This window comes from Rhinolophus sinicus, linkage group LG03 (assembly GCF_036562045.2).
Source record: "Rhinolophus sinicus isolate RSC01 linkage group LG03, ASM3656204v1, whole genome shotgun sequence".
Taxonomy (NCBI): Eukaryota; Metazoa; Chordata; class Mammalia; order Chiroptera; family Rhinolophidae; genus Rhinolophus; species Rhinolophus sinicus.
Window position 1 is genome coordinate 55,403,548 of NC_133753.1, and position 12,958 is coordinate 55,416,505.

General features: G+C 43.5%; 1 protein-coding gene across 2 annotated transcripts in view; it reads left to right on the forward strand.

Moving 5' to 3' along the window:
- ONECUT1 (one cut homeobox 1) overlaps nucleotides 1-12,958 on the forward strand; it is a 40,944-nt gene that overhangs the window by 13,841 nt on the left and 14,145 nt on the right. The window lies entirely within an intron of this gene.

Here is a 12,958-nt window from a genome sequence, read left to right on the forward strand (position 1 = left end):
GTCTGTGGCCTCTGTACATATTTGATATATAAAAGCAGGTAAATTGTCTCTGTCTCACCGGAACATGTCACTTAATGGGGGCAACGTGATATTAGCCTGTTGCTAATGAGGTAAAGATTGTGGGTTCAGTGTTCTGGGTCTGGTTTTCACTTCACAGTGTTGGTGGGCAGTAATGGGCACTCTCATTCTAGCTAACTGCCTGCCATTGGGTACACAAGAGCCATGAAGAACCAGTGTAAAGGATTAGCCCCCATCCATTCCTGGTGGTAGAGAAACAGAAGTAATATGCAGTAACTGTTGGTCAGAGCCGTCTGTCTGTAAGTGAAGACAACAGGAGAGGAGATAGAAACACAGGCCTGTTGGAGGGGCAGACAAGTGTTGGCAAGTCTTGGTTTTAGTCTCTTTCAAATCAGTTTGGGAAAGGAACTAAGTCTTTCTTATAAGAAAGAAAATGTTGTTTCTCTATTCTAGTTATTTTCATGGTTGCCCATGAGCCCCAAATTAAAAAAAAAAAAAAAAAGAATTGTTTTTAATTAATAAATATTTATTTTTGAATACATACTATGGGCACATCATTTTTAAAAAGTTAAACATCATAAAAAGGTATACAGAAGAAACTAAGTTTTCCTCCCAACCTATTCCCTAGTTACTCAGTCCACTTCCCCTCGAAACAATCCCTGTTACCAATTTCTTATGTGTTTCAGAGATGGCCTATGGCTTTTCAAGTGTGTGAACATACATGTGCATGTGTGTGTGTGTGTGTGTGGATCCATCTTTTAAAATAATCAAGGGCCTCATCCAGCTCCCACACAATAACTTTCTAGGGAAAATAGTGAATGCCTCTTGCTTCCTCTTCAAAATTCTGTCTTCTGACTGGCAGTCCTTCCTAGAAATACAGAGGGTACCAAAAAAAGTGTAAACACATTTTAAGAAAGGAAAACTGTATTAAAATTGTAATAATATATACCGATAACAAAAGATGAATACAAGTCACATTTGACTTCTGCAATTACAAGAGGTGCTCAAAGTGGTTACCATCAGCATCCAGACACTTCTGATTACGGCGAACTACTGCTTGAGCAACGTTGACCAAAATGTCCACTTGTATACATTTTTTTGGCGCCCCTGGTATGTTTACATGCCTGGCAAGGTGCTGCCCAGTGCAATTATCTAAGCAATGAAATTAAAGGAGTAGCACAGGGTGACCATCCTTCTGGGTATGTTGAAAATGGTCTCAAGTGCTGCAATGGTGGTCCCTTTAATCCAACTCTTTTATGAAAGACAATTCAATGTATGAAAGTGGTCCAAAGTTAAGCTTATGAAAATATATTCTATCTACCGCACAGCCTCCCTACTTTAAAGTAGTACACCCAGAAACAACTACTTTGTCACTTTAGAGCCTTCAACACAATGGTGAAGATTTTTTCTAGCATGTTAATTATTGTGCTGTGTATGTATAAGTTTGGATCCTGCTTTCATCATGGCATAGCCCTAGTAAATTTTTTTTACCCTTTTTGCATACTTACCATGTCCGACACCTTGTATCTTATTTTTATAACTTACTTTTTAACTCCAATGCTCTTTAAAAAATAACTTCTTATTGTAAAATTATTACATACTAATTAAAAAAGAAGGCAAGAATCACACAGAGATAACTCCCTCTTTTTTGTGAATATCCTTCCAATCTTTTTTCAATGGGATGATACATACATAGTGCTTTGTAACTTTTGAAATTAAAATTCCCATTATTAAATATATGGTGGGATATTTGAAAATACATAAAAGGATAATGGAGACAATAAAAATCCCTGGTAATTCCACCATCCCTGGCCCCTCCCACATACCTCATAAGTAGCATGCATTCATTCAAGAGCTATGTAGTGATAGAGCGTTCACAGTTTGCAAGACAGCAGAGAAAGAGGTAAATCCATCCCTCTGCTCTTGAAGTACTTTATGTTAGAAAACTTATGCATTTTCTGTTTTAAAGCTATACTATGGTTTAATCCATCCCCTATTTTTGAATACTTGGGTTGGTCCATACATTGATTGGGTAAACACAAATTTTTATGATTTTATAATATTTTAGAAGTATCATGATTTACAGAATATCTTCAACAACCTTTTTTTATTTGGAAATTATTTCAAAATTTTTAAAGGTACAAAAATAAAATAGTACAAAGAACATCCATATACTCTTTATCCAATTGTTAACATGACCAATTGGCCAATTGTTAATATTTTGCCCTATTTATCATTTGCTTATGCATGTTCTCTCTCTTTCTCTCTCTCTCTCTCTCTCTCTCTCTCTCTCTCTCTCTCTCTCTCTCTCCATGCATAGAATATTTTTTTCATGAACCACTGTAGGGTAAATTACATATATCATGGTCCTCTCCCCCTAAATACTTGATCATATTTCCAAGAGTAGGGATATTCCCTTATACAGCCACAGTTCGCTTTTGCCAGTGGACCCAGTAATGTCCTCCTGGCATTGTTCTCCTCCAGTACAGGAGTCAGTCTCACACTGAGTTGTCATATATCTTCTTTTTCTTTAATCTGAAATATTCCCACAGCTTATTTTTATCTTTTGTAACATTGACATGTTTGAAGAATACATTCCCTACTTTTTAAAAAAGATACCTTTCATTTTGTGTTTATCTGATGTTACCTCATGGTAGATTGAGGTGATGTTTTCTTGCCCAGAAAACTGCATCGAGAGGTGTTTCCTTCCTAGGGGATCTCATTTGGAGGCCCAGGAAGTCTGACTGTCCTTCACTTAACTGGTGAGTCAAGGTGCTGTCTAATTTCTCCACTATATAATCGCTGGGTTTCTTTCCCTCCCTTACAGTTAATATGCAACTTGTGGGGTGACACTTTAAGATCATGCAAATATCCTATGCCTCATCAAAATTTCTCATAGAGTTAGCATTTATTGATTCTTGCCTGATCTAGTCTTTATCACAATGGTTTCAAAATGATTTTCCATTTCCAGCACTCTTGTCATGTTTAACAGTCAGCTCTCATCTTTCCATTGTGAGCAAGAGTCCCCTTTCCTCTCATTTACTTATCCATTTATTATGGGTATAAATTCACTCATTCCTTTTGTCCGATAGTTTATAATTCATTATTGTACTTAACTATTTTGGTGCTCAAGTTATCCCAGGTTTGACCAGTCCCTTTAATGTGGCACCTTCCTGCATTCTCCTATCTCTCTCTTTTTTTTTTTTTTTTTAACTTTCTGGCATCCTAATAAGATGTTTCAAGCTCATCTGTTACCCATCTTGCCCCAGCCCTAGAATCAGCCTCTTCTTTGATGAGCCCTGATTTATTTTGGTGGGAATGGTATTAGAGACCAAGAAGACTTGGGCAACTAGGTGTGCTCATGGCTACAAGGGTGACTTTGTTTTTTGGCCAAAAACAAGGAAATCATAGAAAAAGCATCTATATTTATGTATACAAGTGCATATATACACATTCATACATACATAATACATATGTTCACATGAATATGCTTATATGCATATTTTTAAAACCATGAGTTTACACCAATACCTCCACATTCCATTGTGATGTATCCCCATAGGATTTTTTCTTGCCTTTCCCCATTCCATATTTGTATGTCCTTTCCTCTACAGTGAGAACCGGGTACCCAGTAATCTCTCTCTCTCTCTCTCTCTCTCTCTCTCTCTCTCTCTCTCTCACATTTACTCATTTACTCTGTCCTATAATACATCTAAAATACTTTCAAAATTGCTTTGCCCATACTGCTAAATAAATAAACCTGCTAAAAATTTGTTTATGTAAGATTCACCTGCCATTTTCCCCCACATGTTTGTCCCAGCATCACTTGGGACTTTGTTAAATCCTACTGATTCAGAAACTCTGGGGTAGAACCTAGTAATCTATGTTTTAACAAGACCTTGATGTGATTCTAATGCGTGCTAAAGTTTGAGAAGCACAGCCTGAAATATGCAGCATGGGTTTATGGTATGGTTATGTGTGAGCCCACGTGCCCATGTGTTATTATGTAAAATAATACTTTCAACACGTTCAAAATGTAACAGCCACAAAACAGATCCAATGCAGACTAACGGGGTCCTTTTGTCACAATATGGAGGTGAAACTATAGACGTAAAAGAAAATACACCTCCAGCTCTCCTCCTGGTGCCAGCCAGGTGGATAATCAATCAGGAGGAAGGGGGAGGAGGTGAGGGTGAAGTGCCTTCCTAGGCTGGAGTGGGTGCTCTCCACCACAGCTGCTGCCCCTCCACCCTTCACCCTTCTGCTTTACACATGTGCAGTAAACTCAACATGGAGGGAAAAAAGCTCACAGCCATTAATCTGATACTTTCCCCAGTTGTCACCGGACTTCCTCTCTTCTCAGACTCACAGAACAAAACCCTCTGTCTCCTTTACTGAACACCTTGGACAGTTCCACCTCCGGGCCTGCCCCAACACACATGCATCCATTTCTTTTCCTCTGCAGACCGTCTGTGACAATCACTAGAGCTGGCTTTTACAGCGACGGTTTCATTGTGGAGAGAGGGAAGAGGGTTCCCTGGATCGGCCCCAACCCCACCAAAAGAGCCTGCCAAGCAGGCTTTCCAAGAGCTGGAATCAGAGGGATTACCTTGTGCTCTTCTTAAAGTACAGATTCCCAGGCCGCTCCTAAAATTCTGATTCAGTCCGTCTGTATTTTTGACAAATATGCAGTGTGATTCTTTTGATCTTGGCAAGTTTTGAAATACTCCCCGAGGAGCAAGTGTCTCTCAAACTTTATCAGGCATCTAAATTATCTGGGAAGCTTGTTTAAAATGTATGTTCCTTGGTGCCACTCTTGGAGAATTCAGTCAGTAGGGATAAAGGAGGGTGTTCTCTGCATTTGGAGTCCCCTGGACCCTGGTTACACAGAGTAGTCCTGACCAGCAGCGAGGCGTCACCTGGAAGATGTACAGAATCTGTTAGATGTACAGAATCTCAGGCCCAGCCCAGACCTGCTGAATCAGGACCTTCATCATAATAAGATGTCCAAATGGTTCAAGGTTGTACATTCAAGTGTTAGAATCACTTGGGGAGCTTCCAAAAATCTCAGGTGATTCCAATTTGTAGCTAAGGCTAAGAATTGTGAGGGTCCTTCCAGCCTCTCCCACTGCAGAATTCAGGCTGACCCTGAAGTCCACAGGGAAGGAATGATACCCTCACCCATGGATCCAGGGCATCAAGAGCCAGAGGGCCTACTCCAAAAGCCCAATGACTAGGCAGTTGCTAGAGGGAAAAGAAACAAAATGGTATTTCATTTCACCTTATTTGTAAAGCATTCTTCATCTAAGTCCTTCATCCCTTGAATTTCTCTGAGATTATTCCCCTGGAGTCCTCTCACTAATTTATTATCTGGTTTCCACTGCACAGACTCTGTTGCTGACATTATCCGTAAATTGGATCCTTACCAACTCTGTATTTGACTAAGGCATATGGACCAATCCCCACCAGAGTTAGCAAGGACAGATGCAGATAGCATCCCTCTGCCTTCTGGTATCCAGTGAGCAGGGTACCTCATCTGAGCAGGGCTGGTTGCCCTATTCCCAGCTCATTTAAATGCCCCAGCCCAAATTCAGCCCCCCATCCCACCTCGCACCTTCTGCTCTTCCAGCTGTTACTCCAGCCTCCTTCCTCCCTGGGCCCGAACACTAACTCAATCATAGGAATGGTGGCAATACCAGCTTCCTTCGCCAGGGACCCAGCCCCCTTTCATTGACTTCTCAGTGACAATTCAGAAATATCCCTCACCGTGCCATTAAAGTGCTTCAAAATAATTATCCAGTAAAACGATTAAGGACATCTCATGGAACTGCATTCTATGTACACATTTTCAAAAGATAAAGACTTGTATCTTAGGTGTCTCTATTCTCTATGGGGCCACATCCAACTTATTTATGCAACGATGGTGCTAAATATGCCAAAGAAATAATCCATGGTCTACCTTATGGAGCTCGTGATCTAGTGAGAGAGACAAGTAAGTGAAAAACAAATTATCCAGGGGGTTCCATGAGCATTGAATAGAACAGTTCTCCCTGGATGGGAGAGGAGGTGGAGAAGGCTTAGCAGAAAATGAGATGCTTGAATTGGGTCTTGATTACATGGGGAAGTTTTTGTATGGAAAAGAAAGAGAAGGAAGGACATTCTTGGTGGAGGGAACAGCTTGAGCAAAAGAATAGGCGTATAAAAGTTCATATGTATTTAGGACTGACTTCTGAGTACCCACTACTATGGGTACTACTGTGGGTAGTGGGTGGGCAGTAGAGAGAAGTGAGGTGGGAAAGGTGGTTGGGGTCAGTGTCAAGATCCCCGAATATTATTGTAGAGCAGCCACCAAGAGCTTTCGTCTCAGGCTTTTGGGAGACCCTTGTAAGGCTAATTGTATAGAACAAGTCATTAGGAGAATATCATTTACTATTGAACTCTACTGACAATTTTCCATAAATGCAAACCACTAATTTGAAATTCGTTGTGGGAAATGTCTGGTGATTTAGTGAAAAGTCAAAATTGCAGGTTATTTTTGAAGGAATTCCATTTTATAACTTTCAATTGCTGTGAATATTATAAGGTATTATATACAGCTATTCATTAAAGAAATGGGATCATGAAACTAAGACTTAAAATTTACAATAAGCTTATATGCGATAACCATACATAATAAGCATGTAATTCATCGAGTGTGCCGTTTGACTCTCTTGTGGAATCAACATAATAACTAGGGCATTAATATGAAATACTTCCAATTATTAATATCACATATTTCCAAACTATTAAGGGGTTCTTTAAGATGAAGGATACTGATCTAATAAAGCTCCACTGGATCAGGTATTAACAGAAGTTTACAAATCAGAATTCCTGAGCCAACGTTTCAGAAAAGAGCCGAGCTGAGATAGAAAAGTGAGCTGGGCCCTTTTGCTACCTTTTGTTACTGACTGGACAACAAGTGCAATTCTCTGCCCACTGGTCCCTTTGAAGCTGTAATGTCGGGAAAGAGTTTCATGGAGGGAAGGGTCAGGAGTGGGTGTCTCTTCCTGTGCGTATCCAAAAGCTTGAGCCTCTGCCAAGGAAAATGTGAGCATGAATGGCCAGCAAGACCATGACGCAAGTATAATAGGAGTATCAAAATGTCTTCATCCATTGAGCAGTCCCAGCTCACCTTCTACCTCAGCTTCAGCCTATGCCAGAGGGAACACAGGACAGAAGAGAGAAAACAGTTTGTGGGGAGAAGAACTGAGAGTCTAGAACACAGGAGAAGAGCTGTTGAGAAGCCATGGAAAGTGAAAACCAGTACAGCAGGCCCTCCAATAACAGTTTCATTATAATGACGATAAGATGCTGAGGAACTCAACTCCTGTTTATATCAATTCGCCTGTGCCAAAATGGATTTCGTTCTGTCGGTTTGCTTAAAGTTACAGAACCTATCGAGGACATTAAATGAGGACTTACTATATGAGTCTCCGCTTTCCCCCCAGCTGTGCCTAAGGAACACCCAGGCCACAGCTGGTCTCCTCTGGTACCATCACTCGGCCCCACACTAGCTCTAATCCCAGCTCCACCATTTACTGTTTGGGTGAAGTTAGTCCATACCCTTTACCTCTTGGCCTCAAGCTACTCACTTGTAAACTAGAGATAATAGTAGTAAGGACCTCCCATCATTGTTGTGAGGTCCTGTAAGGTGATAACAAGGGGGGGGTGGGGGGGGCTTAGTACAGGGGAAGCAGCCATTTGTTTCTGGTGATCCCGCCCCACCCCTCTTGGCCCAGGCAGCCTCTGCCCTCCTTTGTTCACAAGGTCCGATCCCCCACCTCTCCTGGGCTACAAAAGAGAGGTGAGTGGAAATATTTGATATGCTGGCTCCAGAAGGAGTCCAGGCAGCAGATGCAGCAGAAGGCGGGTCTCTGTCCTGGACAGCTCTGTTAAAGAAGCAAATAGGTGTGGTAAGAGGTTTGGGTGACTTTTCCAGCCAGAATTTGATGGAGCAGACTTCTCCTGGTTTTAATCCACTGCTCCCCATCTTTCCTTTTCCGTGGGTCATGTCATTTGCCTTCAGCTTCCTCTCAAAGCAGACATGCACATGGAGACAGCTGTCTCGTGCTCCTCTGTGCTCCTACTGAAACTAGACTCCCTCCTGTCCCTCTCCCAGGCCAGCAGGAGTGTACTGTCCCCTCTGCTGCCTGAACTCCCTCCATCTCTATTTCCACGCAGCCCTCTTTCCTGGATGGGCCCGCTGTAGTTCTTTCAGCCCCAGCAAGGCAGGTCTGGTTGACAAGTGGCCTGCTACCTGGCTGGCCACCTGCTCCTGCCCTGTTCACCACAGCTTCAGGGCCCCGGGCTCCCCTTCACCAGCTGCTTCTGGCCATTTCCCCTTCCTGGGGGAAGTTTTCATGATGTCTCCACCATGCTGACATGTGCCTCTAGGACACAGTGGATTTGGAGGTCCCCCACTAAACAGCTGTGTGCCCACAGGCAAGTTACCTGCCCTCTGTGACACTGTTTCTTCATCTAAAGAAAAAGATACCCATTTGTACGTCACCTGCGTTTTGTGGAGCTGTCATGGGAAGCTTTAACAAAGGTGTTTTAAGCATTGCAAAGCAAGATTCAGGAGTGGGTTATAGTGGTCATACCTGACTAGGAATATCTGCTGTTTGTGTGTTTTTATTAGACCTTTCATGTGTATACCGAGAAGAATTTCCATGGTGCCCTGGCTGCCCACAAACTCACAAACGCAAGCAAAACTAGCCTGTGTCCAACAGGCCGGTCACCTGTCTCTTCTGGGCATCACAGTTTCAGACAGTCTGTGCAGGAGTTCACTTCCTGTGCAAAGACTGCCGTTGGCAGTATCCGTTAGAACTAACTGGAGTTGCTTTTCAAATTGTACGTTGTGCGATGCCCTCTGAATTTACCACTTAACAGCTGCCTCATTCCAAAAACATTTGGGAGCCCAGCTTGTGAAAATATGCACAGTAGTACAGCAAAATGACTGAGGGCAGAGCAGATAACAGTATGACCCAGGACTTGGAGTCCGGGCTCTAATTCTGAAGCTGTCGTGGCCCAGCCTCTGGCGGTTTGAACTCCACAGTGTGATCACTGGCCTGTGAAATGGGCTTAGGAGCAGACCTGCCACGTTTACCTGCATAGTTCTGCCTTCATGTCTCTCCCGAACCCTATCTGTCTTGAGATCTGGTTTATTTGCATGTTTGCTCTTCCATATATATGTATATTGTTCTGTAGAGTTTCCTATGAAAAGCACCTTCAGCTATCAAGAGGGGGACTTTGGGGGCTCAATAGACGTAAACAGCTGACCCCTTCTCGTCCTTGCCACCGTCTAGAAGAGGGTCCCTCTCTGTGGCAGATGGAGGTGGGGAGCTTAGGAGGTCAAGTGTAGAGGGCTCACCCCAGGTAAGACCCAGCTACTCCTCTCAAACAGTTTCATTGAGATATAATTTATATACCATCCAGTTCACTCATTTAAAGTGTATAATTTAGTGCTTTTTATTAGTCACAGAGCTGTGCAGCTATTACTACAATCATTTTTAGAACATTTTCATCACCTCCCCCAAAAAGAACCCTATACCCAGGAGTAGTCATTCCCGTTCCCCACCCACCCACCCAGCCATAGGTAATCACCAGCCTACTTTCTGTCCCTATGGATTTGCCTGTTCTGGCCCAGCTGCTTTTTTTATCCTTTTTTCCTACCGCTGAAGCCTCAAGCTCCCCTGAGCAAGATGTACAGGATGTCCCTGCCAAGCCTATCAGGAATCTGGATAGAATTTCAGGGTGTGCTTTCGCCTTACCCAGTGTACCCTACCTGCCCCCAGAGGAGCTCAGCAAAGGAGCTGAGGGCCTTAGCAGCTGCCTGGACCTTCCTCTTCCAAATTCAGGCCGGGCCTCTTCTGTGTGACTTGGGACATCACAGGCGTACCTGTTCAAGAATACTTGGCCCTACAGGTTGCAGTTTTCAGTGCTGGCACGGGCCGTTATGGTAAAGACATTGGGCCTTTAGCAAGCCCCTATTAAAATGCCACGCTGTCTTTAGTTGCCAAGGAGGTTTAACAGTGCCCTGGAAATCTCAGCCCTTCCCCTTTACTGCTCTCTGCGCACCTCCCCTGCAATCATGTAGGACAGCACACATTGAAGCAGTTGTTTGGAGGGAGAAAATACTTGGCCAGTGTGTAAGGACTCACAGGGTACAAACCCCATATGAATGGGAAGCTGTAGGCACATAGTCTGCTTCCATTAGATTCAGACTGCCAGATAAATCTGATTTGAATCATTCCCTGGCCCCTCAGGCCTTTCACCCTGCCTCTCTAGGGTTCTCTATCCAGACTTCACGGCCAAAACTGTCCTCCCCTCAGGTTAAGTTCCTAAATTTCCTTCAGCCTATTAAGTGCGACAGCTCACAGAGCTGTTGCCAAAATTAAATAATGTCCTAACATGACAGGCACAGGGTTTGCCATTCACTTGGCTCCATTTTCGTCTTATTCTATCGGATAACATGGCTTCCTAAAGCACGCCAAGCCCTGATTGTCTGTATGGTTATCCACCCCCCAAAAAACAAACACACACTTCTCCATAGTCCTCCTTCATGTAACTAACATAAACTAGAATTTTCTAAAGGACTTTTACAAATTATGTCCAAGAATACCTCAATTGACGAAGTCCAATTTTGTGATCTGACCTGATAATATCGTTTACTGAGCACAGAGGTCTTGCTCCCTCCCTGCCTCATCTGAAGGTGCTCTGCCCCAAAGGCCTTCTCTCCCCAGTCCCGCCCCCCACCCCCAGCCCCCATCTCTGCCTGCCAGGAGTGAGGTGGAGGTAGTGGTAATGGAGAGGCTGACAAATGAGGGGGCGTGAACTGGAAGGGTGGCCCAGCTCTCTCTAGAGTGAACGGCCCAACCCTCACACCCTTCTCCAGGTGCCCATTTACGATGGAGACCCCTGGAGTCCTGGTCAGGTCTGTGCCGTCTGCTGCTTCCCCTGGCAGGATGTTGAAAGCTGTTTACGCACATCCAGTCATAGCGCTGTACCTAGAAGGGACTGCAAGTTATTTCGTCCCATCCCTTCATCATATAATTAAGGCACCTGGACTCAGTTTGGTTGAGGGAATTAATCCAGTCATTCAGCTAATTCTTGACAGAGAACCAGAACTCAAAACGTCTGACAACCTGTGCAATGCTTTTTACAGAACCTTCATCACCCGTAGACCAGGAATATGGAGCATGCCCCTATTATACCTGGACTCTCAGTGTACTTTCAGCAGGTACACACTGAAACATTGTGGGGACAGAGTCCCAGAGAGCAGTTTCCAGGTTCTCGGCCTCACGTGGAAAGGTGCTGGCTAGGGTAGCAGATGGCCACCAGCTGTGACTAGTTGGCCGTCAGCTGTTACCGTTAGCCATTAGCCACTGATATAACTGCTGTGGCTATGCTGGTTGGTGGGTTGGCAGAGAAGCGGATGGCAGATTGCGGATCGTGTGGTTCCTGCTTCCTGTGTCTCCAACCCAGCCGCCATCGAGAATATAGTGGTATGACTCCCCTATCTATGGCTCCGTGGGTGTTCTTTTTTGACCTCACCATGTCCTGTGTTCTTGTGCGGGGAGCGGGCGCTGAGACCCCGCATGACAAACAGACATAGCTCTGCTGCCCCCAAGAAGACAGCCTTACTCTAATTCACAATTGCATTCTATGTGAAGCAGCCAACTCTGGGACAAATAGACCAAGAACATCAGAAAACAAGTTAAACAAATTATCCTACAATTTTAATGAAAAAGTAGAAACTCAGTAAACATATAAAGTACCTATTGTTTGATGGCTCAGAGTCCTAAGAGAGCAAACACTGAGCTGTTCGCAGAGTCTATGAGATGGTGGTTGTAACTGTTTTCTTCTCCAAAGCTCACAAGCTCAGAAAGTTGAAGCAACTGTGAGCAATGTGAGTTTATGTTTTATCACCTTCATTCAGATGAACATAGATCTGGATTTTTTGTAGGACTGGCTGATGTCCCTAGAGAGCCAGTACCTGCTGTTTTTGAGAAACCATAAGGATGGAGAACATGCAATGGAAAAGTCAACATTGTGGGTATATATTCTAAAAGGTAGAGTACATGGCATGGCCAGTTAGCTCAGTTTGTTAGAGTGTGGTGCTAATAACACCAAGGTTGCCGATTCAATCCCCGCATGGGCCACTGTGAGCTGCACCTTCCTTAAAAGAAAAATAATAATAAAAGGCAGAGTACGGTTACCTCGGAAAATGTTTACTAGACTCTGGAAACTAGGATACATTGCAGCTATACATTCATGGATTCACATGGCTTTCATGCCTGCCGGGGCCTTAGAACACAGCCTATTAATTTAAAAGATGCAGAAAAAGAGATCAAGTGACGTGTCCAAGTTCATACCACATGCTAGAGACAGAGCAAACATTCCAGCCTGCTGTGAAAATTCAGTGTTTATACTTGCATTTTGACTAAAGACATATTTATACTTGCAAACATCTAGAATACTCCTTAGGGGTTCATAGTTTTAATAGTCACTTCAATATATATTAACTTATTTAATGCTTATTACAGGCCCGTGAGGAAAGAAGGCCATTGCCCTCTGTTTCCCAGCTGGGTAAGCTAAGGCTCAAAGAAGATGAGGGACTTTCCTAAGAACAAACACCATGGCTCCAGAGCTGGGACTTGAACTTGAGTCCTCTGAGTCCAGCTCCATCTAAGAAGTTGTATTATAAATCTGTCTAACTATATAAATGTCCCCAGGCCAATATGAGTGCCCATCTACTCCCAGGCAAATTCTTGGCAGACTTTGCCTAGCTTGATCAGCACTTTAGATGTTGTAATGTCCTTTGTGTCATTAAATCAGGACAATGGATGTAAGTTGGTACACGAATGCTTGGCTGATAGCTGATTCTAGGATATTTCTGTAC